The sequence below is a fragment of the Parus major genome, chromosome 3 (assembly GCF_001522545.3).
Source record: "Parus major isolate Abel chromosome 3, Parus_major1.1, whole genome shotgun sequence".
NCBI lineage: Eukaryota > Metazoa > Chordata > Aves > Passeriformes > Paridae > Parus > Parus major.
The window spans coordinates 31,359,571-31,384,513 of record NC_031770.1 but is presented as its reverse complement, the minus strand read 5'-3'; the positions used below and the strand labels follow the sequence as shown (position 1 = coordinate 31,384,513).

The 24,943-nt window shown below is 37.5% G+C and overlaps 1 protein-coding gene across 4 annotated transcripts in view; it reads right to left on the bottom strand.

Annotated features, from left to right (window-relative positions):
- Nucleotides 1-24,943, bottom strand: part of SMYD3 (SET and MYND domain containing 3) — a 405,436-nt gene that overhangs the window by 94,522 nt on the left and 285,971 nt on the right. Inside the window, exon 1 of one of the 4 annotated variants that reach the window (XM_033512602.1) lies at nt 8,305-8,328. The exons of the other annotated variants lie outside the window; for them this stretch is intronic. The gene's annotated coding sequence lies outside the window, so the exon portion shown is untranslated. Of the gene's footprint in view, nt 1-8,304; nt 8,329-24,943 lie in introns of those variants that run through there. 4 annotated transcript variants of the gene reach the window in all.

Here is a 24,943-nt window from a genome sequence, read left to right as displayed (position 1 = left end):
AAGACACCTCTGAGTTTTGCAGAGGCCCTGCTCAAGCCCTGTGCAAGCACTTACAGAGAAGTTTTGTTTTCAGCTGAGCTTTCTCAATAACCTTGAAAGGGTGGCTCACAGGTTACTGCTGCAATTTCTTACCCATCTCAATAAGCCACCCTGCAACCCCACCCATTCACTTGAATATTGCTATTCTAGTTAGCTAGTTGTGTTATATGGCTCACTGTGTCTTAAGTCCCTTCAGTGGGACCACTGTAAGAAAGAAAATGTTAACCTTAGATTTATTTTTTTATTGAATACACATACGATTTTTATGCAGAAACTGGTTATTGGGAGGATACCCAAGGCAGAAGAGCCAGCACCAATCCCAGGATCTGTGCATGAGATGGGAAGAAGTCAATTACAACTCTTCAGGGTGACTTTTTTACATGCTGCTTATTAATATATATGCCACTGAGTAGTACTTGACAATACTTAACAAAATGAATGCAGAAGTCTTTTACCAGTGGAAACATGTCAATGTGGGAAATCAAGTGAAGAACACTTGGTCTTGATAACTAAAAGATGATCTGTTCCACAATACTTCCCTAAGACTGGATAACAACAGCAAAGGTCAAGAAAGCTGAACAGGCTCTAGGAGAGCTGAATCACTACCAGTATAAGGGAAGACAGAAGCAGGGATGTTTTAGTCAAAACATAAAATAATGACTGAATTTCTAAATAAAAGCCATTATTTAAAAAGCTTTATTTATACAAATAAGACACATCTATCCTAAGACATGTAAAATGACAATTGCAAAATAAAGCTCACTGGTATTTACTTATTCAGACTTCTCTCTAGAGATCTGTGTTCATGACTGTGAACATACTCTCATGCCACTTCATGTGTTTCTCTAAAAAAAGAGATGTTATTTAACAATATGGTCTTTGGCAGAAGTTAGCCATAAAGCCACATATTTTGCAAACCAAGTATCCATAGTAACTAACTGCATAGTAACTGAGCTTAGATAATATCAATTTCAAAATCATTCACAAATAAAAATGCTACATATTTAAATCAATAAACATCTGAGCCTGTTCATTCCCTTCATTTCAACACCTGAATAATTTTAAACAAATAATTTACCCTCTAAAAGCAGCTTCTTTTTTCTTTATTTTTCCCCCCTTTTTTTCTTTTCTTTCTTTTTATTCTTTACTTTTGGAATCCCTGATAGCAGATTATAAATCTGTCAAAATTCATTTAAAATCAGCTCAAGCCTTTCCTTCTTGTTGTTGCTATTTTTGAACTCCATGAGCCAACCATGAACTACATAGTAAAAGTTCACACTTGAATACTAAAATTGTGACAGTTGCTAGGTCTGCAGACATGTGTGCTGACTTAAATATTAATCCTTTTATCTTATTGTAGTTGATTACATTACATTGCAACATAGATGCTAAATGTAAATCACAATGTCAGAGACAAGATGGAAGAAATCCTGCCCTAATACAGTATCAATTAATGGAACAATGAACATCAGAAAATACTGATTCTTTATTTTTTACCCCACATAGAAATTGTCACCCAGACCAGAGTGCGAATTATTATTTTAGGAATAAAATTTTCTTTTCTTCTCCTGGTATGATCTCATGGGAATAACTATTTTTGTTATTTTTCTTGTCTCAAATTCAGGAAGTAAAATAATGGAGCTTTTCATCTGTAGGGAGAAAAGAAAAAAGTAACACTTTTGGATATCCTTTCCTCATTTTAGCTTCTTATAAAGCGTCTTTCCTGCTCCTCACTTTGGCAATTCAGTTTTGTGACTACAGGTTGAAACCAGAGTTCAGGAGGCCTGAAGTATTATTTTTTATTATATATATGTGTAACTTTTTATTTCTATTTTTTCAAGGACATCAAGCAATGTGTAGACATTAATTAGTTAAGCGTTACAACACTCCTGTGAAGAATGGAAACAGAACTGAATCATAAAGATGTTGAATGTAACACCAAGGACACAAAGCACCTCATCAGCAGTCTGGCATACAAAGGCATTTTGTTTAAGTCTTTGACTGTATCCAAAAGGTTTACAGTTAGAAAGAAAGAAACCCTTAATGTTATTTGAAAAAAAAACCATAAAATCCACAACTGAAATAGGATTCCTGGCTCTGCACTTCCCTGTGGCACATTTTGATGGTGTAGCGCTGTCGTGCAGCTGCAGGCACAGCATTGCTCATGTTATGCTAGTTAAGGGCCCATGTATTATTTCATGTCTTCTGTCTTGCCTGCATCATGCTGTGAAATCAGGCAGTAGCTCCAACATACTTCTCTTTCTCTGGTACATTTTCAATCTGCACTTGCCTTTCTCCACTTATGCAGATTAATACATGACCATTACATGGCAAACTCATCAAACAGAAAACACAAAAGGGGGCAACACAATGAAGAGGGAAAAAAAATCTCCTCAGCAGCCAAAATCTCTAAAGCTGCAGAGTGCTTTTAAAACCTCAACCACAAGGCACAAAGGGAGACCCCTGAAGTACTGGGGACAAGAGCAGCCAAACAGCACAAGACAAGGAGCTACTGGAGAGGGTCCAGAGGAGGGCCACAAAGATGATGAGGAGTCTGGACCAGCTGGAGGAGTCTGGACCAGCTGAAGGAGCTGGGCCTGTTTAGTCTAGAGAAGAAAAGTCTGAGAGGAGATCTCATTAATGCATATAAATATCTCGAAGGTGGGTGCCAAGTGGATGGTGCCAGACGCTGCCTTCAATGATGCCCAGTGACAGAATGAAGAGCAACATTAACTAAAACACATGAAGTTTCACCTCAACATGAGGAAGGACTCCTTCACACTGAGGGGGGAAGAGCACTAGAACAAGATGTTCAGGGAGGCCCTGGAATCTCCCTCTCTGCAGACATTCAAAACCTACCCAGATGTGTTCCTGCACAACCTCCTCGAGGTGACCCTGCCTTGGCAGGGGGATTGGACTGGATGATCTCCAGAAATCCCTTCCTACATTAACTATTCTGTGATTCTGTGATATGCCAGAGCACAGAGAAGCTGCACAGCCCACCTTCAACAGAATTCACGGAATGACTAGGTTGGAAGAGACCTTCAAGATCATCGAGTCCAACCCAGCCTTAACACCACAACTAAACCATGGCACTGAGTGCCACATCCAGTCTTTTTTTAAACACATCCAGGGATGGTGACTCCACCACATCCCTAGGCAGACCATTCCAGTACTTTATCACTCTTTCCATGATAACTTTTTCCTAATATCCAACCTATATTTCCCTTGGCAAAGCTTAAGGCTGTGTCCTCTCATTCTGTCAGCTGCTGTCAGGAGAAAGAGACCAACCCCCACCTGACCACAACCACCTTTCAGGAAGTTGTAGAGAGTGATAAGGTCACCTCTGAGTCTCCTTTTCTCCAGGCTAAACACCCCCAGCTCCCTCAGCCATTCCTCACAGGGTTTGTGTTCCAAGCCCCTCACCAGCCTCGTTGCCTCCTCTGGACAAGCTCAAACGTCCCAAAGTCCTTCCCAAACTGAGGGCCCAGAACTGGACACAGCACTCATGGTGTGGCCTCATCAGTGCCAAGTACAGGGGGAGAATGACCTCCCTGCTCCTGCTGGCCACACCATTCCTGATACAGGCCAGGGGCCATTGGCCTTCTTGGCCACCAGGGCACAATTTCATGTTCATGTTCATGTTCATGTTCATGTTCATGTTCACATTCATGTTCATGTTCATGGTGGCTGTCACCAGTACCCCCAGGTCCCTTTCTGCCTGGGCACTGCCCAGCCACACCATCCCCAGCCTACAGCACTGCAGGCAGGCTTTGTGGCCAAAATGCAGGACTCAGCACCTGGACCAATTAAACTTCATCCCACTGGACTCTTAATGTGTGGCCTTCACCACCTGTACACTGCAGCCTGCCTTGGCAGGGTGGTGTTGCCTCTCAACACCCCCAGCACTGATGGCGAGGGAGTGGCTGCCATAGGGAACAGCCTTCTTGGGTCCCGACAGGATGGGGAGCAAGTGGGGGGTGCAATGTCTACACCCTCAAATGTGCGTGACTATTCCAGGCCAGGAAAGCACCCAGAAAATACACCCAGAAAATACACTAAAGATGTCAGGTTCCAAATTCAATACTAAACCCAACACAGCTGGTGTGCTTTTTTGTGTGTGCCCTGTTAGCATCCACACTTTCCAAACACCTCTGACCTGGGGGTCTAGGAAGGTCTGAGTTGGCTCCTGTCTCCCAGTGAGGTGAGGCAGTCCTGAGGCTGTCAGAGCACAAAGGTGGTAGAGCTTCTTTACAGTGCCCAGCAGTCACCAGTGGGCTCTGCCCTGTCCCTGCCCCATCCCTGCCCTGAGCCCCTGTGCTGATTGTGCACAGGACCAATTTACACAAGTTGCTTTCTTCAGTGAACCAGGTCACAGCAAAATACTGCTATGAAAAGGATTACAACAGAATCACAACAAAAACCTAGTAATTCGCCTGACAGAAAACACTTTCTGTTCCTTCTTCCCACCCTTCATGACGGATGAAGACTCCAAACAAAAGCAGTACAGAAAGCAGCTTTAGTGGAAAACTAGTAAGTAAATAGATGCCTTCAAAACAGATGTGACAAGATTCTGGAAGAATTTAAATTATTTTCATTCAATGAAAGAAGAAAATGTGAAAAGATTTAAAAGGATGTCTTGCCCCTTCCTCTTCTTTCATGAGGAAATAGCCCTCAATATTCAAACGTTTGCTGTGACACAAGAAAAACAATTTGTCATCAATAGTGTATTTTCCAAAATTATACTCTTGTCTGTATATTGAAAGCATGCACAGTTTCTGGCTCCAATACAAGTTATCTATAATGAATTTTAGGAAAAAAAAAAAAAGAAAAAAAGTGTGGTTTTTTTCCTGGGAGAACAAAACCACATATAAATGGCACATATAAGTGTGTGTAGGAAAAAAATGCATGTGGGACAATAATATATGTATCTAGAGAAACATTCACTGCTATTCATTTTCAGTGGACAAATACTACGAACTGTTTTTCTTGGAGTCATTGAAAATGCACAATGAAATATGTGCTATTTTCCACTTTAGAAGGAACAGGTTGGGATGAATGGTAACTGATTTCCTTCTGTTTTCACATAAGTTCCCACCAAGAGAGTCTTAGTATAAGTTGATATGGAACTTTATATAAACTGTGAGAAAAATTTTGGTTTCAGATCATACACCCATTTTCTCAAGCATACATCGTATCTCAAAAATAATTTAAACAAATTTCGGGTTCTCTGGAGCCTTCATATATGTATTTACAGGTATGCATACTGCATATAGCCTCCTATATAATGCCAAAAGTACAAGGATTTTTCAGGAAAAAAAGACAATTCTTGTCATGCAAATCATAGACTCACTGGAAACACCAGTTTTCCCTTCTAGGATCAGTCCATAAGCCTCAATAATAACACCAAGTAAAAGAAAAATACAAATTCTTGAATGATCCATTCTGCTTTCAGGAACTTTTCTTCAGTTTTCCTGCAAGACAGTTGAAAGCAACTCTGTAGATGCCATGAATATAGGAGTGCAAAAACATTTGGATTAGCAGACCAGACACTGTTCTCAAGCAAGTAAAATTTTAACCAAAGTAAAAAAGGTTGGTGTTAGATAGGACACGGTACCTAAACTGTTTCACCCAGACAATTTCTCTTATGGAAATTATAATCAAAAGCAGCTGTGGTTCAGCCAAATGAGAGGAGAAGATCCTTCACAGGAACACTAAGGATAATCTGCAAACTAGATTTAACTGCTTTGTCAGTAAATGTCATCTTGCAAAATCTTGACTGTTTTATAGAAATGCCAGTCTCATACAATTCAAGCACATTTAACTTAAGCAATAACATTTATGAGATTTGGGGAGTTTTCTGAATTATTTTCCAGGGATTTCTTATTTGTAAGATTTTTTTTTTTTTAATGAAGTCTCATTCTAAATTGGCATGAGTCAGGCACTTGGAGCTCAACCAGCCACATCACTACAAAGCACACCAAACAACACAAATAAAGATATTATTCTAAAATGACAGTAAATGTTTCTAATGGTGATGCCAAGCAGTTGCATACCATACTATTGAGCTAATTTGATTTCTTGTCAAGAAACAACTAGAAGATGCTTGTGCTAATGTGACCATGCTTGTAACAATTAGGACTATCCAACTTCTGAGACCCAATAGGTGCTTCTAACACTGGATCAATTCCTCAGTTATGCATATCAGCATGGTTCAAACAGATTTCACATGGTACTGATATAATTTATAACAATGAAGGATCCATCACACAGTGACAAAAATGTAATATAATTAAGGAGGATGTTGTTTGATTTCTTTGTAATGTTAAATATTCAACCTAGGCCAAACTAATTTGCTGAATTCTTTTTCTCTGAGATTCACTCTCATTTCTTTTTAACACGTATCTCTGTTAAAGTTAGAATGAATTAATCATTATCACAAGAAATAAGTACATTAATTGGTACTGACAGCAGTTTCATTGATAGCACTCTTTTTTACTGTACAGCAGTATATTTGCCAAAATGTAGATTCTCTGCTCTGAGAATATGAAAACATAAAACCAACCAACTCTTATGTGGAAACATCAGCATATTGATCAAATAAAAATATAGAAGATTTATCACAGAAGTCATTGACCTCCAAGACAGCTTTCAAGTCAGTTAACTTCCCTTCTTGAAGCAGAACAATTTTCTTATGCTTATCTCAGACTGTGTGGGTGGATGAATGAAATCAAGCGTCTGTGAATCTCTCACAAAGATACGATGTCTCTGTTCTCAGGCTCTAACAGCATCTCTTGGTTTTTAAAACCAACATGTCTGATGAATGATACAATTTTCACCATCGTTCTATATTTTCAAAAGAATGTGCATAATTATTTTCTAAAAATACGCCTGATACAATCTCTGTCTAGGTTTTTAAACCGTCTAGCTTGAGCCCTACTTTGGCAGCGTTCATTGTAGGATCTGAGTACTTTCTGACTATCAGGCTGCATTCAGTATTCTGGAAGCCTGTACTGTCCCAAAAGCTCCCCCAACAGCACATATCTGTTTATTGTCTCATTCTGAAAATCTCCTTCTTCTGAAGATAACTCTATGGCTATGAAGAGCTTCACTGAGCCACAAAAACACTGTGCCTGTGCCAACACTATGTAAGCCTAGACTGAAAAAAAGGAATTCTAAGTGATCATTCTGCCTCATGCCTTACCCTTCTTTCCAAAACATGCCAAAATTATATATAGAGACATTTAGCAGGGAATGGCAACACTTAAGACACTTCCAAGAAAAGTCCATGTTAGTTACTGAATACAAAGATGTCAACATCTAACACTGTTTACTCAGCAAACAGCAAACTCAGAGGCAGTAGAGAGGATACAGAGGCCACACTGTACCCAAGGACACAGTGTTGAATTCCCGTGCCAGACCAGCCATTCTGGCTGGTGGGCTGCCATGCACCTGCACTGAAACAGAATCTAATGCCTGCAGCAGCCTCCAGTGCCACACACACATCCCTGAACAGAATTCATTTTCTGAAACATCCAAGTCAAGTGTGTGACCTTGACTCTGTCAGATAAAGAAGCTTTAGATAGCTTGTGAGCAACTTCAGACTTCATAGTGAAAAAAAAAAATAAAATCTAAGTATTTAAAGGAATAGATTGTAAGGTATGGTCAGACAGTCAGGCACTGCATAGTGACTTAAATTAGTATTAAATTAGTTAGAATTTACCTGCCATGAAAGAGAGGCGCATCTCAGCTCAATGGCAGTAGCTTCTAAAGACATACTAACTTAATAATTTACAATCATCTTCTCACAATTCTAATTTACGTGACATTGCTTCAGCAAATAGATTACGCAGGTTGCAAATGACCTGCAGGGATATCACGGTATTAGTTAAAATTGTAACAATGCAAATTAGGACAGTCCCCTGGCTATACACTCAGTCAAAAGTCATTATTCTAGTGGTGCCAAATGTAGAATACATAATATACTAATAGGGTTTTCAGAAACTGTGGCACATCAGTAAAAATATAGCAGCTACTGCCTTCCTGGATTGATTCTCTTTTTTTTTTCAATGCCACTTAAAAAGGTAAAACAAAATGTAGCAAGTATAGGATGAGAGTGATAAAGACAGTGAGTGAGCAAAAAAGGTGTTATTTGCCTGCAATGCCCACTAATTCCTGCAGAAAAATAACTGAGAACATAAGCAACAATTTTCCAGCCTTTGACTTGCAACATACTTCCTCTGTGGTTTTGGTCAAATCACTTACCCTCTATGTGACCCAGAGCTCTGCATTTAATAGAAATTGTTTTATCCAACTCTACAGCTCTGTATCCCAGTTTTCTTTATTTTCTCCCTGTCCCGTGAGGCTTACAATACCATTTCATATGAATGTGATGCAACAACAACAACTCAGGCCCTTTGTCCTTGTTTCCTACAACTTGCCCTAATGTGACACCCTGTTTTTTTCAATGAATAAGCCCAGAGTCAAGCCAAACCCCTTGGAATGTAAAATCTGTTCATGTGACATAAACCCAGACAAGCTAAACATTACTGTTTCAAACATTTCTGAACTGTTAAACAGAATTAACTGGCTTTGATTAGACTGTCTTGTATGGTTGACAGACAGACACCAACTTCTCAAACACTGTTATGTAAAGATGTGCTTCTACACAAAAAAGATATCCAGAGGTTTTTCTTCAACTATTTTGGATAATTCTAGCTTTTTTTTATTTGTAAAAAACATGACCTTCTGTAATGTTGCTTAACCAACTGTGATTTCCAATTATTCCAGGGAAGAAAACAGCAAGTTTTTTTAAATGTAGCTTTTCAAGGTAGCAGCATCTTGTGCGACAGATAAAATTAGTAGAGTTAAACTTATTGTCAAAGAAGTACTACTCAGTGAAAAATTATTTTAACTCAATTATACAAACTTTCATACAAGAAGAAAAGAAAAAGTATAACAAATACTAAGTGCTAAGAAACTCTTGGCTCAAGGTAAGAAAAAGTTTTCTCAAAAGAGGCCCTAAATAATTGTAATTTTACTTGCTCAAAACCAACTGAATTGAGGAATTACCTTGCCCTTAATAACATCATAGAAATATAATCATGAAACATTGTCATCACTAAGCAAACAGATCTACATTATTCTTCCTGCGGGTGGTAATGAGTGGGTAAGAAGTGATGACTATTCTTTCAAGGAATTGCTTATTCATGTGTCTCAAACATCCCCCAACAAAATTATTTCATTTGTTGAGAAGTAAATTCTTTCTTTAAAATTCTCTCATATTGTCCTTGGTCTCCAAGGGCACCAGAAGAAGTTAGGAAGAAGACAGCAACATCTGCTATCATGGGCAGATGCCCAGCAGTGTAATGACTAAGGTCATGCTGTCTTCAGCATCTGCCCTGTAACACCCAAACCCATCATGTGTTGGCATTACAGGGGCAAACATTATGCCTGGTCTCTGCCCAGGCTGAAAGGAGTCACCAAAAGATATTAGTTTGCTCATCAGCACAGGATGATGTAAAGCCTATTGGCTGTCTGGCAAACTGTGATGCAGGAAAACAACAATAATTCCCCAATTTCAGCAACAGAAGAGTGGAGAAACAGATTCGCCATGTCCAGCATGTTAGCACAAGTTATAAGCCACAAGCATCTGACACAGAGCTCATGACACTCAATGGAAAAATTCTCACCGACTTAAAATTGTTTTGATCCAGTGTTTTTCTATACCTGAGAGCAGATGATTTACAGAAAATGAAAAAATAGAGTATATTTTATCAACATTATTTCATCAGTCCTTTGGCATAATAACATCTGCCCTATAAAAAAGGAATTTTTTCTCTTCCATTCCTAAGGAATTTTCCTCCAACTTTCATTTATAATCATTATATTTAAATATCAACCACTTTTTTAAACAAAGAGATTAAAATTGGTGCAATATTTGCTCTGGTACTTAAAAAGCATTTCCACTACTGCTGGTAGAATATTATATATATACCAAAAAGTCACTGGGAACAAAGAATTCTGGGTTAAAATCATCTTCAGCAGTACTCTAGGGCAGTATTAAAATTTCCTGCAGAACTAAGCAAAAAAAATATTCATCATTACCATCCTTATTGCAGATCATTTTGTGCTAGTCCAGTAAGGCATTCAAAAGCATTTTCCCAAAAAAGCAATAGTAGGATGATCACAAGTGTTTTGAAGATAACTGTCTATGCTTTGATAGGAATGATGGGAATGATATAAAGCACCAATCGTAACTAATTTTTCATAATCAGAAATCAAGACTAGTCACAGCCAGCCCCTCTGATCTCTGAGGACCAGCTGGAATGCAAATTTCTGTATTTGTAATACAACAGGTCCACCTCTGCCACCCCTTTCTACTCACCCCAGTATCAGCTACTGAAAACAGCATAAAAAAACATACATCCTGCCTTTACTCTCCACAGAAGTTTCAAGCTGAGTGCCAGATGGTGCTACCTGTTCAGCATCAGAGGAAAACACTAGTTTTAAAAATGCTCATGACTGATGAAGTTCAATTTCTTTCTATATTACAGTATTAATTCCAGGTTTTAAACAACTTTTAATTGACTGGGCACGACAAGATCGTGACTAAGGAAGGACAAGAAAACTCAGTCAATAAAGTTTAAAATTTTCAAACTGGAGATGAAATTATGCTCATCTTCTGAATGATGCTGTAAAGTTGAATTTTAAGTGATCAACTAGTCTGCTAGACTTCCCAGCCTCATCTCCATACTAGAAATAACTCTACCAGCTTCCACTTTCATCAGTCATCTCAGCTAGGTGGCTGTGGCACAAAATGTCCTTGCTACTCCTGTTCTTTGTCAGGTCAGACATTTCCTCTAGTGACGAACAGATACACAAAGATTAAATTGAATTTTTTGGTGGCATGGCTACAGTGAGAGATATAATGTGAGGGGCATGCATTCAATTGTGGCATCAGCTTGACAGGAAATTCTAAGTGCTGCAGGCAGTTAAAATGAAGAATGTACTTATGTATCAAATTATTATTAAATCAGTCTATCTGATAAAAGCACCTGTTCTGGAAAAAATTATGTTTCATTCAAAACTATGTTTCATTCAAATCTGTCAGGAGAATAAAGGATGATAACTGGATGACTTACCATATGTAAATATATATCCTAAAGCATTAGGGACTGACATTTAACTGCACAGTACTTTTCCTGGTGCTCTGGTTGCCTGAAAGTGTTCCTCAGTGAGTCAGAGTTTAAGAACACAGAACTGTCAATTGGTCATATCCTTATTAAGGAAATCAATCAGAGGGACCAGGGGCCACAGAACCTGATGCTCCTCCAACCTGCGCAGTAACTGCTGTGCCATGGGTTCACCATGTTTGGTAACAAAGTGTCCTCCTAGTACCCCTCACCAAGGCCTCAGCAGGATGAGGAAGAGAAGAGGAAGACAAAAAGCAGAAAAATATGAGCTGAGTTAAAGACGCTTTAATAACCAATCCTCACCCCTACCCCACGCCAGGGGTTTCTGCTGTTGATAAAGATGTTATGCAGTATGGAATATCCCTTTGGCTGATTTGGGGCAGATGTCCCAGTTGTGTTCCAGATTCCCCAGTCTGCTCACTAGGAGAGGACAGAGCATGAAAAATAGATAGCTTTGGGGCTGTTCCAGTGCTGTTTAGCAACAGCCAAAACATGGGTGTGTTTTCTACACTATTTTAGCCGCCATTCCAAGACACAGTGCCATAGGGGCTGCTATGGAGAAACTGAACTCTACCCTGGCCAAACCAAGTATGGTCCAGTACATCTGTAACTGTTCTGCATGTTTACAAACCAAGAAAAATCACTGCCCTCTATGCACTCTAGCGCTCACTGCTCCTCTCTTGCCCAGTTACATTTACTCAAGTGAAACATATCATAGCTAAACTCTACAGACATGACATTTCTGTTGCTCTCCTGTGTCATTTCTGACTGCTCAGTAAAGCAAGGATACAGCCATTGTTATTTTCTCTTTCCATATAAGATGCAGCTATCATCTATGCTGCTATAGATGATAGAGATGGAATTTCAAGTGAATTAAAATTCATTGTGCTAAGAAATTCTAAGCACATAAAGAACAGAAAAGCAACTGGTCACAATCTATTTTGCAAAAAATCTCAGCCTTTGGGGAGAAGGTGCAGAAGGATCTACTGAGTAGATAAGTTAGCAGAGGCAGTTCTGAAAAAGTTTTGAGGAACATAGATAAATTCTTCTGTACTTGCACTCTTAAATCCAGAGCATGTACCTTTCCAAAATATAATGTTTTAATTCAGCCTTAAGTCACTGGCCTAAATTAAAGAAATTGAAATGTTGCAGTCTGTGTTTCACATAAAGAAAGACTGGATTATCACCCTAAGTATTATGATTTTCAGAATGAGGAAAAAAATCCCCACTTTAATCTCTTTTTCACCTTTGATTATTGTCTCAAAATTAAATATGCAGTTTTCAGTTTAAGCCTTTCAGTGTGCTTCTTCATGTCACTCAGTAGTACAATTCTAGCCACTCCACTGCAATCTCTGCTCACCAGAGATCTGTGCTTTCTAATAAGCACTGCCTGGAAAGTCTGCCTGGGTTAAACTGCTTAACATTCATCAAAGTTCCTTTCTTTATTTTCTTTACCTTTGTCACATAAAATGTCTAAAGTAACCAATATTAAAAAGTGCACATTTGACATAAGAAGGTATGTCCTTTACACTTAGAAGAGGTTTGTATGATAAAAGTATCTTAAAGTATTTTTCATAAGAGTGATTGATGTCAGAGGAAACAACTGGTAAACTTTTGATCTTTTTCCAATTATATCAGATGGTCTAACAAAAGCCCACCTCAGTCTATAAACCTCAATTCTTTCTTTTGGCATTCATGGCTACCACACAGTTCCTAAACCCAGGATCTTTCCTAGCACTTGTCCTAGTTTTGGTCAGGACCTTAATGCAATTCAATACCACCTCACATCATTGCCAGGGCTGGGGGAAAGGATCTCTCTGACTTCTAAGAAGAAGGACATTCCTTCCAGCAGGAGAAAGTAGTGGGCAAAATGTTCACTACTGTTTTATTTTACATGTAAAGGGCTTCTTTGTCTTGTATGTTTTGTTCTTATTATCATTGCTGTTACTTCTTTTCACTGCTGTTAAATTGTTTTCATTTCAACCCATGATCTTGGCCATTTGTGCTTTCAACTTAAGGGGGACTGAGTGGTTGGATGGTTTTAGGGGAAGCACTAATTTGGAGAATACCATTCCTAAGCACTCTATGGAAGCCACAGCTCAGTGCTGCAGACACAGTTTTGTGCTCTCCCACTGATTCTGATACTGCTACATACAACTCACACTGAGCTGTAGGAGTAACATGAGCTAAATTCTGTGTGTTCCTTACTACATACACCAATCTTTTATTCACTTTACTATGATCCGTGCAATAGTATTACAAAGTGGAAAGACACTTCACATTTTGAATGTATTTCTGAAAATTTTATGTAAGTGAAGTATTTATCAACTTACATAATCATAGATCAAATTTACTCTCAAAAGAATTTGCCTGAAGCATACTTTAGTTTTCTGATTTTGTAGCTCATACATACAGAGTATAGAGACTTTATTAGGACCTCTCCAAAATCTTGATGTATCATTTAAGAATTATAAAACCATCCACCATTTGTACATAATCTTTCATCCAAAAGTATTTTTTAATTCACTACACGAGGTATTTCACATTGCTTGACACTGTAACTTGTTAAATAAGAACATTTTGAGCCCCAAATCAACTAATGTTGCAGATGCTCCTTTATTGTAAAGAGTTGTCACCCTGCACATCTGGCCTGGCCAGGTGGACACACTGCTCTCAACCTAATTTTTATTCCTTCCTTTCATCTCTCTGTTATGCTCTTATCTGCAGACTTTTAATGGGTTACATCACAACCCTTCTCATCTTCCTCATGAGGAGCAATATGAGCCAAATTATGCCCTTAACAAGCTGTATTATTACACTCTGTCCCTTAGTGTTCTTTACAAAGTGATTGATTTAATTTTATATATATAGTTAATTTCATATAGTCTTTTCATCTGATATATCTGAACTTTCTTTCTTGAAAATACCTACCCAGGTATGGCAGTACCATGAAACACAGAAAAAAGGAAGGCCATTTAGGAAGTCACTTTCAGTACTAAGTTACTCTTTGCATTATTAATATGCAAAACAGAATTCATACTCCAAGCTCCCAGTGAACTAGAATTGATGAGCCAAGTAACAGGCATATTTACAATGAGTACTTCTCATCCAGTGTATGATTTGTAGAGCTGGGTAGCAATTGTGGAGATGCTGTAAACAGGAAAAAGCCAGCCAAGCTAGAAGGAATGTGCTAATTAAAGGATACAAGTGAAATGCAAGTTAAAAGCAGCCAGATAAGGAGAAGGGAAAATCCTGTCCCCAAACAAGAAGGAAGGAAGGCGGGAGCACATACCCCTTGCTAGATTTGCATATCATATCCCAGGGCCCAGCCGCAGCTTGCAGGGGAGGGAAACACTGATCCTTCACATCTCTATTTAGTGCAGGTCCCCAGGCACCTTTTCTATTGAAAAAGATCTAGGAAGGAAGTTAAAAAGAAGGATGACAAAAGGAACAAAAGAGAATGAGATGGAGTGGAGCTCAGAGCAGAAGCTGCTCCTAGGAAAGGGCGGTTTCTCAGCAGCTCACTCTGCAAATACAATCCAAGGACGGCCAAAGTCATTCCAGTCAAAATTAAGACACAGTGACTAAGGAAGAGGGCAAGCTCAGAAGCTGAGTAGTGACATCAGTGTATTCCTGATGGGTTAAGTATTTTGGCAAGGCAATATGTGTAAGTGAAGCTAATGTCTTTCATCAGAGCAACAGATTACAGTGTGGAGGGGGAAGAGAAAGACAAGTTTTGGCTGTACAAGCTCTTCAAGAAAGGCGCTGGGGTGTGACACTTAGGTCAGGCAGTATGTGAGTCAGGACAGTGCCCTCAGCTCTGGGACTTGAGTGAGAGGTCCTGAAAAAGACCCAGATTTAAACCAGAGGTAAGCCTGAAGTTATGGAAAGAAGGTTTTAGCAAAACTTCATGAGCTTTCCATGAGCTTTCAGACCTAGGAAGGTGGCCTCTACCCATCATAACATCCACAAATGTAAGAACAGGTGCAGAATTCAGTGACATAGTCCAAAGTCTCCCAAAATCCATGGTGAACCTGCTGACTTAGAGGACTTTGCATCAGGTCCTGAAATCAGATGTCATATGGGAAGAAGCCACAGACAAATCCATGAAGCAAAACAGATGGAAATTGCAGTTCATATCTGAAATAACTCTACTGATTTCCCTGGTTTTAAGTTGCAAATGTTCCTTGGTATTCAGCTAGCTGGCTTTTCTCAAACTCAGTCTGCCAATAGTGGAAAAGAAACCTAAGGAGGAAGCACTTAAAATAATTAATAATCATTATGGGCTGGGTTTAGTTTAACAAGCATTATCTGTGGTCTTGGCATATTTCTCTGAAGTTTACTGGAAATTTATGAACCATAGTGAAAAAAACTACTGATAATGGAAGGAACAGGCAAAAGCAGAGTGATTTAAAACTGCAGAACCTTAAGGAGGTGCTGGGTTTGATTTATTTCAAAAATCCAAATCAGAGTTTTTTCCTGATTTTGTCCAAACTCTGAAGCATGATCAGAATGACAGAAATATATATATATATAAATAAATAATTGTTCTGGCTTCTTAGAGCTTTTAAAAATCTAAATTCTGAAGGTCGTAAATCCAGTTCTTCAGTAAAGGGAGTAAACAAATTAAAACAACATTCTTCTATTCCCGTCTGGTATAGATATTGTTCAATGGTCTCCAAATAAAATAAAAGAGAAAACTATCAACTGTTGAGGATCAGAAGGCTTTTTTCAGAGTTTCAGTTTAATTAGCTTAAAGCTATGAATAGGTCCCACAAACTAATACCAAGTTCTTAGTCCATCTTTTCACATTTTGTGCCATTAATTATTTCTGTTATGCCAGTGGGAAAACAAAGATACAGGCCCTAATCTGTGCTCCCAAGTGTTTGTTAATGAACTCTGAGGGGACCAAACAGTCATAATTGCCTTTCTGAACTGGAAACCTTCTTTGCAAAGAGGTTCTTTGTCTGTGTATCACATCTTTATGTAGCTTAATGTTGCTTTTATCACTTTATTGTTTTTGTTACTTTTTCATGTGGGAAATGTTTTGATTAGATAGAATATACCCTCAGAGATTCATCTTTATGTTTCACAATATCTATCTCTGCATTTACAGCAATAATGCAATCTCCATAATCCTGAATTTGTAGCATTTTCTCATTATTTTATCACAGCACTTATCATCCTCTAACTCACACAGCCAGCTTAGCAATTATAATGACTGTATTATTACCATTTAACTGTGAGTTATAATGTTTGTGGCTGATAGAAAACTGGACCAGAATCTAAATTTCAATAACAGAAATTTCAAATAACAGTGGCAAAGCTAAAAAGAAGCTTCAGTGAAACTCTAGTATTCAATAGCATTCAACTGAATTCATCTGTACCTGTGACCACCATGGTGCTTCTGGACCAATATTTTGATTGAAATGTCTCCCAAGAATGCTCTAAGTAAGCAAGGAGGCAGATTCTTTCTAACAGCTGCCTAACATGGGCTACTTGAGGTTCTTTCACATCTACATCTACAAAGCCACCACTCACACAGGTGCTTCTAAGCCAGTCAGTTATTCCAACAACTAATAATTCAATTCAATTCAAGTGTCAGCCAAAGCAGCTAACTGTGATATTGGCCAGCTGGCTGTGTGCAGGTGAGCTGGTATAGTCTGCATTGGGGTGTATGCTGCTGGAATCCACTTGGGCAACTCTATAGGTGCAACACATATCTCAGCTAAGTGCTGAGACAGCTTTACGTTACATGTGTGCAGGGTGGGTGAAGGGTGCTAACTCAGCCCCCTCAGATGACAGGAAGGGGCAGGTAGGACTCTCTCAAGGCAGAAGAACTCTCTGAGAGAACACAAATGTGATCAGGTAAAAAGTTCATGTTTCTCTTTCCCCAAAGGAAGTACCTGCCTAGCCTGTATTGTAGCTGTTGGCTGGATCCACCAACACCTGTGCAGACCTGCCTGCCACATAAAAGCATTCTTTTGCTTGCATACTAGCTCCCAAATGACAAATTATGCTCTTTTTTTTTTTTGCCAGACTGGGTGTGAACGAATTGGAGTGCTTTGACTTTCCACCAACACAGCCCTCTGCTGAGAATGCTGCAAAAACCAGCCACCAGCACACTGAATCCAATCCCATCTGTATCTTATGTGTCATTCTTACAAAAATGATCCTACTTTTTACATTTACTGAGAAATGATGCAGAATAGACCTAGGTCTAAATCTGGACCAGAGTAATTGAAATCTCATAGAGGAAATAAATTTCAGAGGAAGATCCAAAATATTTCAAGGAGGGGATAAACAGCTTGGTTACTTCCTGTTTAATTCTAATGCCAAATTGTAATCACTAATCTGCTCCTCAGCATAATCTAGAAAATATATAGTTTACCATGCAGTTCTTATGCTTTCAATTTATATTTAAAGAAAAAGCAAATGAGAGCATACTTAAAACTCTGGTTTGATACCTTGAGATGAAATTGTGGCTCCATTTAATTCAGTGGAAAATTTGTCATTGACTTATGTACTCAATAATGTCAGCAGGCACTTTTTCACATAAAAGACTAAACTTTCAGAATAAGCATGAAGGGACTGGCTTTGAAACAAAATTCAAGATTTCTTATTACTTTTGTTCCTCTTGCTCCGAAAGAAAAGAGAAATCAATATGGGTTAATACAATGTTTATATTTCTGTCATCCTGTTTTAAATCTAAAGTAAAAGGGGTTGTTTTAACATTGCAAATGCTTCTTTTCTCCACAGAACTATAGATCAAGGTTTGATATAAGAAAAGCATAACTCTGTAGGGAAGCTGAAAAATATTTAAAGTATTTTTTCATCATCTTTGAACACATGGAGTTCATTGCATAGATTTATTACTATTAACTCACAATCTATGCACTCACACAATTTTATTTTTGTGTCTTTGTTTTTCTTATTGTATCTATGTCAGCCACCTCCCTCTTCTCTACATCAAACCCCTACTTAGCCAACACTTGTATCAGTCCAAAAGGTAGGGCAATAACGAGGGCAGCAGGAATCACTGTTTGCTAAGTGTAATTGGCTTTCACAGTCAATGATATCTTTTTGTGCTGGAAAACATCCTTTGCTGAGAAGGGATGTTTCTCGGGAGTGGTCAGAGTAATGAGACCTTGGAAAAGATCTTTTGCCTGTGCACAACATTCCCTGAATAAACCCTCAAGAATCCCCATCTGATCTAGGAAGAATGAAGACTGAATTGAGATTCACTGGAAAACAAGTGAAAGTGACAACGGTTCCTTTTCTCCCTCCTTTTGATGGTAGTTCTTTGTCTGAGGTGTTTTGTTTGTTTGTTTGTTTTGTTGGAGGGTTTTGGTTTGTGGTTTTTTCTTTTGTTTGTTTTGGGTTTTTTGTGCAAATGCAGGAGAATTTACTCATTGCTTAAATAATACTAGGCAATATGACAGAAACTAGGCAATATGACCAGAGTGGATTTTTGATATAAAATAAAACATAAACCAGGAGTATGATTCAATCAAAAAATTTACCTTTAAATATATTAGTCTTAAAATAAAAATAAACATACACCAACGTTTGAATTAAATGATGGAATAAGTCATATATAAAACAAAATAGAAGACTAGGTTTGTGCTTCCAGTGACAGCTGTGCAGAACTATGGCATTTTTTTTTTAATTTTCTATTTTAAAATTTCTTTCATTTTTTTAAAAAAATTAATCAATTTCATTTTAATATATATTAATGTATTCCCTGGAGCCACTGGGATTATATTACTGGTAATTGCCACTAATATATATAGCAATATATAATACCTGTCTGCACCTAAGCTTCCTTTTTTAAAAGTCTACTTTCATCCAGCTTGTCTGCTGGTGTAGAACAAGTGCACAGTTCTACTGTTTCAGCAAAGCAAGGCTGATTTATACCAGCTGGGGATTTAGCCTTTCTTGTTTCCATGAATCCAAACAGTATCTCACAGAGCTGTACAGATCTCTTATACAAGTAACAGAAAATGTAGAAAGCTCTAAGATGGCTGAACATTTTCTCAGAGTGCTGAGACTTCCTTCCTGTTCATTTCACTTGTAAGACAGAAATAGCCCTCTGATGGTTTGACCTCTTCAAAAAGAAAAAAAAAAATCTGTACTGATATCTGCTAATCAAATTGCAGAAACAAATTTATTTTATTTACTATCCTTTGAAAACTGAAAATGATTAATAATTCCGTGCCCAAAGGCCTGAGGATAGATTCTGAAACAAAGACTCCCTATTTTAGCCCAGAAAATCACCTTACCCATTTGATTTACACATCAGTGTCTAGTGAAGAACTAGTATGCTTCCCTGCATTACATCTATGAGTTGTGCCACCATTTGTTATGATATAAATCATCAGTGTTTAGAGTGCTTCAGATAATGATATGTCATGGCTCCAGGTCATCTGTATGTCCACAAAAATGAGAATGTAAAAACTGACAGTATTTAACAAACTTATATAAAATCAATTACTTGCTAAAACAGATTAGACATAGCATGGACATGCAGGTGTTCAAAGTCCTGATGAGACAATGTCAATACTTCAGGCATGCTGCCAATTATTATCCAAATACCATCCCTGAAATGGTTTTTCTTCTTGTAAGAGAACAATGGAGTGTTTCCAAAAAGGAAATAAAGTGCACAGTGCTGTCGTGGTCAGGCAGAAGGGAGAAAACATTAAATCCTTGTATTTTTTTTTTTTCCATTAAAAAAAGAAACGTTTATCATAAGAGGGTACTTTACAAGATGGAATAAATCATACCATCTTCAAGCACTGACTTTTGCAGAGGTCTCAGATATGACAGGTGGGTATTTTTGCCCCTTGAAGTGTGATTTATAAGAAATGCTGTGTTTGGCAGGCTGTTATAACATGTCACAGTGCTATTAAATGCAAGCCAGGAGTTCTTTATAATACATTAGCATTCTTTCTTGATTGGAAACTACACAGCCCATGCTGTTACTCAAAAGCAGAAGACAAGGTAGTCATTCAGAAAGTAGTGGACTGACAAGCATTTGGTGGGCTCGAATACCAGCATATCAACAGACAAGTACAGAACAAGTGCAGTGAAACTGCACATGATTTATTTACTGGTCAAACTATTGATGTGAACTGCTGGGACTTATGCAAACCTTGTTTCTGCATCAGATAACCAGGAACTCAAATTCCTGGTTTCTGAGACACAGAGTTTTACAGCAATCATGCACAAACAAAATTGTTGCCACACCAGTTGTTACAATGTTCACATAAATGACACAAATACAAGAACTACCAGAGAAAAATCTTCAGCATTACAAGGAAAGCACTGTCTAGTGCAACATTTAATTTGCACTTGTTCTAACTGTAGAACTAATCATTCTACAATTCTCAACAGTGAAGGCAGTATCAGCTTCCAAAGATTCATCTGCATTTTCATCCTTAATTCAATCAAAAAATACAAGAAGTCTTACTGCACTAGTAATGCATCCAAGTTGTGTCAAACATTCATTTCTAACACCAAGAAATAAAGAAACAAAAGAGGCCTTTTATACAACCATCTCCATAAAGTTGATGAATATAATCACTTATTTTTTCCTGTCTTCGTTCATGCTATAAATGGGCTGGATGGAAGAACTTCCCCTTTTGACTTCTTTACTTTGAAAATTATATATCTAAGTGTGAAATGGGGATTCTCTGCATTGCTGATGTCTGTTTAGAAGTGACATTTTTTATAGACAATAAACTACCAAAGCCTATCATTGTGGTCATTGACATTTCACACACCCAGTTCCAAAGACAGACTGTGATAGTCAGATTAGACCATTTGCTATGTTCTAGCATATTCTTTAGACATACAAAAAATATGTATCCCCAAAAATATAGCTACTTAAGCTGCAATACGCTTTTCTTCAAGTAATGTAAAACTTTAAAGAAGTAGAGACCCACCATTTATTCTGAGTACACTTTATTACTAGCCAATTAGAGAGACCTGTTTTCACTGAGCTACTTACATACTTACCGTGTGAAGTTTTTAAAACATGGATTTGTTCATATAAATCCAGTCATAACAGTGAGCAAAGTGAAGTATTGCAAAGTTGAATGTAAATTATGCCACATGTGCAGCAGGACACTTTTCTATGTGGAATTTGTACAAGCAGTTGAAAAAAGTGTGAAAGAGGATTGTACTCTGGAGTTCTTCCATTTTGAAAACCAGTAACTAAGTTCTCAAAATCCACGCACGTCCTTTTAAGCCTTAAAATGATTATACACTAAATTCACAGCAATAACTCTTTTTTCCTGAAAAAAAAAAAAAAAGAGCACAGGAGGAATACAATTTCTGGCTAAAACTTGAACTATGAATCACATCTATAATATCTATAAAGACTTAATGTGAAAATCATTTCCCCATCGCTTGCATAACACTCTTACACATGCTTGTATGCATTTAACATATGAACACATAGGTTTTAACAGATTAATTTATTAATCCCAATTTCAAAGTTTACAGTTGGGGTTTTTTTTATCTCTTCATAGATGGCTGGTAAAAAAGACTGAAAAGAATCCTACATGTGAAAAGCAGAAAGGAAATACCAGTGAACGGAACCTGCTGTTATTACAGAGGAGAGCAGATAAGCTGTAGCGCTAGGATTGCAATTTTCTACCCTGCAAAAGCCCAGCATTATCACTACGTACACTCTTTCACCTTGGACCTATACACCATGTACAACTCTTTCAGTTTTCAAGGAACTATTTAATGCCCTTCATCTGGAGGTTTAGACTGGACTGTAGGAAGCATTTTTTAGCTAACTGAGAGGGTGGTCCAATGCTGCAACAGGCTTCCTAGAGATGTGGCTGATGCCCCAAGTTGTCAGGGTTTGAGAGGCATTTGGACAGTGCCCTTAATGACAAGTTTTGTCTTGGTTGGTCCTTGGTCAGGCAGGTGGATTAGCTGTTCAACGCATTCCAGCTGAAATAATCTATTCTATTCTAGTCTGTACTATCACACCTCTAAGAAGTAGTAAGGAAGCAGAGGATCCAGCTTAGATTCTAGCTCTTTTTAAAATTAACTTGTGCTAAAATTTTAGGAGGTCACAGCTGAGATTCTGCCCATATCGCACCAAAATCTTCAAGCTTCACAGTATGAAGCCTGGTACAGGGGAAGTCCTTTTAAGGAAAGAATTTACAAATAACAAACCGTGTTGCATGAAAGTTTCAGTGTTCTCTCTTTCACCAGCAGTTACACAAATCACCCCCTGCTCTACCACAAATATTGATTTATATTAATCACAGAAACTTCACAACTTGCAGGCATGAGAGAAAATCAATACACTAATGTTCTTGTTGGTTTTCTCCTAGCCAGCAGATTTGTGTGACAGAAGAGGGCACAACATGAAGCCCTATGGTAGGCCTGTAGGTAAACAGATGAGAAATGTGAGAGCAAAAATGCTGGTAGTGAAAGTACCTAACACAAATATGCTTTGAATGCTGATTTTATTCCTTCATCTCAGAAGCCTATATTTAGCATTCAGTATTAGAGAACAGCTCTAGGAACTGCATTTCCGCTAGGCTTTTGGTACATCTCAGGCTTACTATTCAGATGTCACTGACAGATCTCCTCTCAAACTCTTCATACATAAAAATTGCTTACTTATTCAATACTAACTGCATTTCATTCATACATATTTCTCTGTGAAACAAACACTGCTGTGTGACGTCACGACCAATGTAACAATGTGCTCTTTAAAATAATACCTCCCTGATCTCAAACACACCTGTGTCGGGAAAGTCAGCATACAGATGGATGAATTAGTACTTATGTGTCACTGGAACTGACATAACCAGATCTGTAGCATGAATACCAAAGCACAGATGCCAGCTGAAGCACAGAAGCACGTAGATAAGAGAATGAGACTAAAAGAGAGTAAAATGCATCCATCTGTGCTGAGTGTGGTACTCTTTAGACTGTTCTGTCTCCTGAAATGCACAAGGCCAGTAGAGTCAACAGAGATGTTCCTGTTTATGTTTGCAATGAATTTTCGTGTAGAACTTTTTCTACTGAATTGTGGTTTGCTGCTCTCAAGCTTAACCTAGTTCTGCTTAAAGAAATAGTACTATTAGTCCATGTAATTCTGTAATGGAGTATGAAATAAAGATTACAAAAAGTCACTGAATTCACTCTCCTAGAGTGTCCCAAAATTCCTTTAGCATATAAGAAATTTTGGGAAAAGTCTTTTTGTATTGCAGCTAATTTAAATTAGTTTAAATTTAAAACTTAATTTCAGTTTCACATACTATTTTCACAGGAAATGAACTACATTCAGTAGTTTGCAGCTGCAGTAAATGAAAGCAGAATCTAATTCTTACTAACAGAAGACAACATAAGAAAAGTATGAGTATACATTAGTAGCACTTTAAGAGATTATAATATGGCTCAAGTTTTTCCAAAGCTAACTTCCAGTACTAATGAATGCCCATGAATTTCAGCAATAACAGTTTCTGTTTCATTTACAAGGCTGTCAGTTTGTCTTCAAACACAACAATTCACAAGAAGAACCAAAATTATGATCACAAAATGAATACATATTTAAATCTTTGAATCTAATTTGTAGAACCTACTCCACAAATGAGCTCTTTGTAGTTGTGCATTCCTCTCTTGATAAAATGTTGAGATTTTCAAGGAAATGAACAGATACTATTTTCTAGTTCTCTCTAGAAACCCAGGAAAGAACAGTTATATTGTATTAGCCCTGTCTTAATAAAGCTGGAGGAACTGTCCAGACCATATGCTTCGGACAGATAAATATAAATCTAATAATTAATAAATATATTATAATAAAATAGAAATAGATATAAATAAAAATAAAGAATAATAAATTAAATGAAATATAAAATATAATAATATAATAAAATATAAATGTAAAATAAATATAAATATATTTTAATATATTTAAAATAATGCCATATAAATAAATACACACAAATATTTATACTTATATTTGATAAATATAATAATAAAAATATTTAATTTTAATTAAATGCAAATATAAAAATATAATAAAAATTGTGAGTTTGAAGGTGTTACTCTTGACAGGTTGGTTGATGTTCTTTCTACTCAGGTCTGGTTTTCTCCTGCAAAGTTACTGACTGCACTGCAGGTGAATAAGAATCAGCGGGAAACTGATAGCAAAAGTGTAATGAATTACTGTACCAGTGATCTGGTACAGTGAAAATTTTCTACTAATTTCTGCTATTTAGAGGTTGAATTATCTGAAACTTGTTTTGCAATTTAAACAATTGGTAAAAGTCCTAAAGTAGCAATGCTAATACAGGCTCTAGAGGGGGAAAAGAAAGCATCAAGAAGGAAGATTTAAAAAATTATTTGGAAATTTAAAAAATAATTTTACACTACAAGTTCAAAGAGGTTCAGTATGCATTTTATGGAATTCAGAAAGTGGCAATATTTATCTGCAATTTCTTGTTCTTTGAATACAGAACCCCTATATCGTGTGAGAAATCACTGAAAGATATTTTACTTGTCTACAAACAAGACCAGTGCAACAGCATGCAGCCTCAGGAAAGATTGTGAGGTTTTTATAAACCAAAATGCTTTACAGAATGAAATGTTCTGAATATGTTGGTTTCTTTTGTTTTGAAATTTTCAGGTTTTTTTCCTGGTACTTCCAATACAGACAAAATTACTTTGAAACTAAA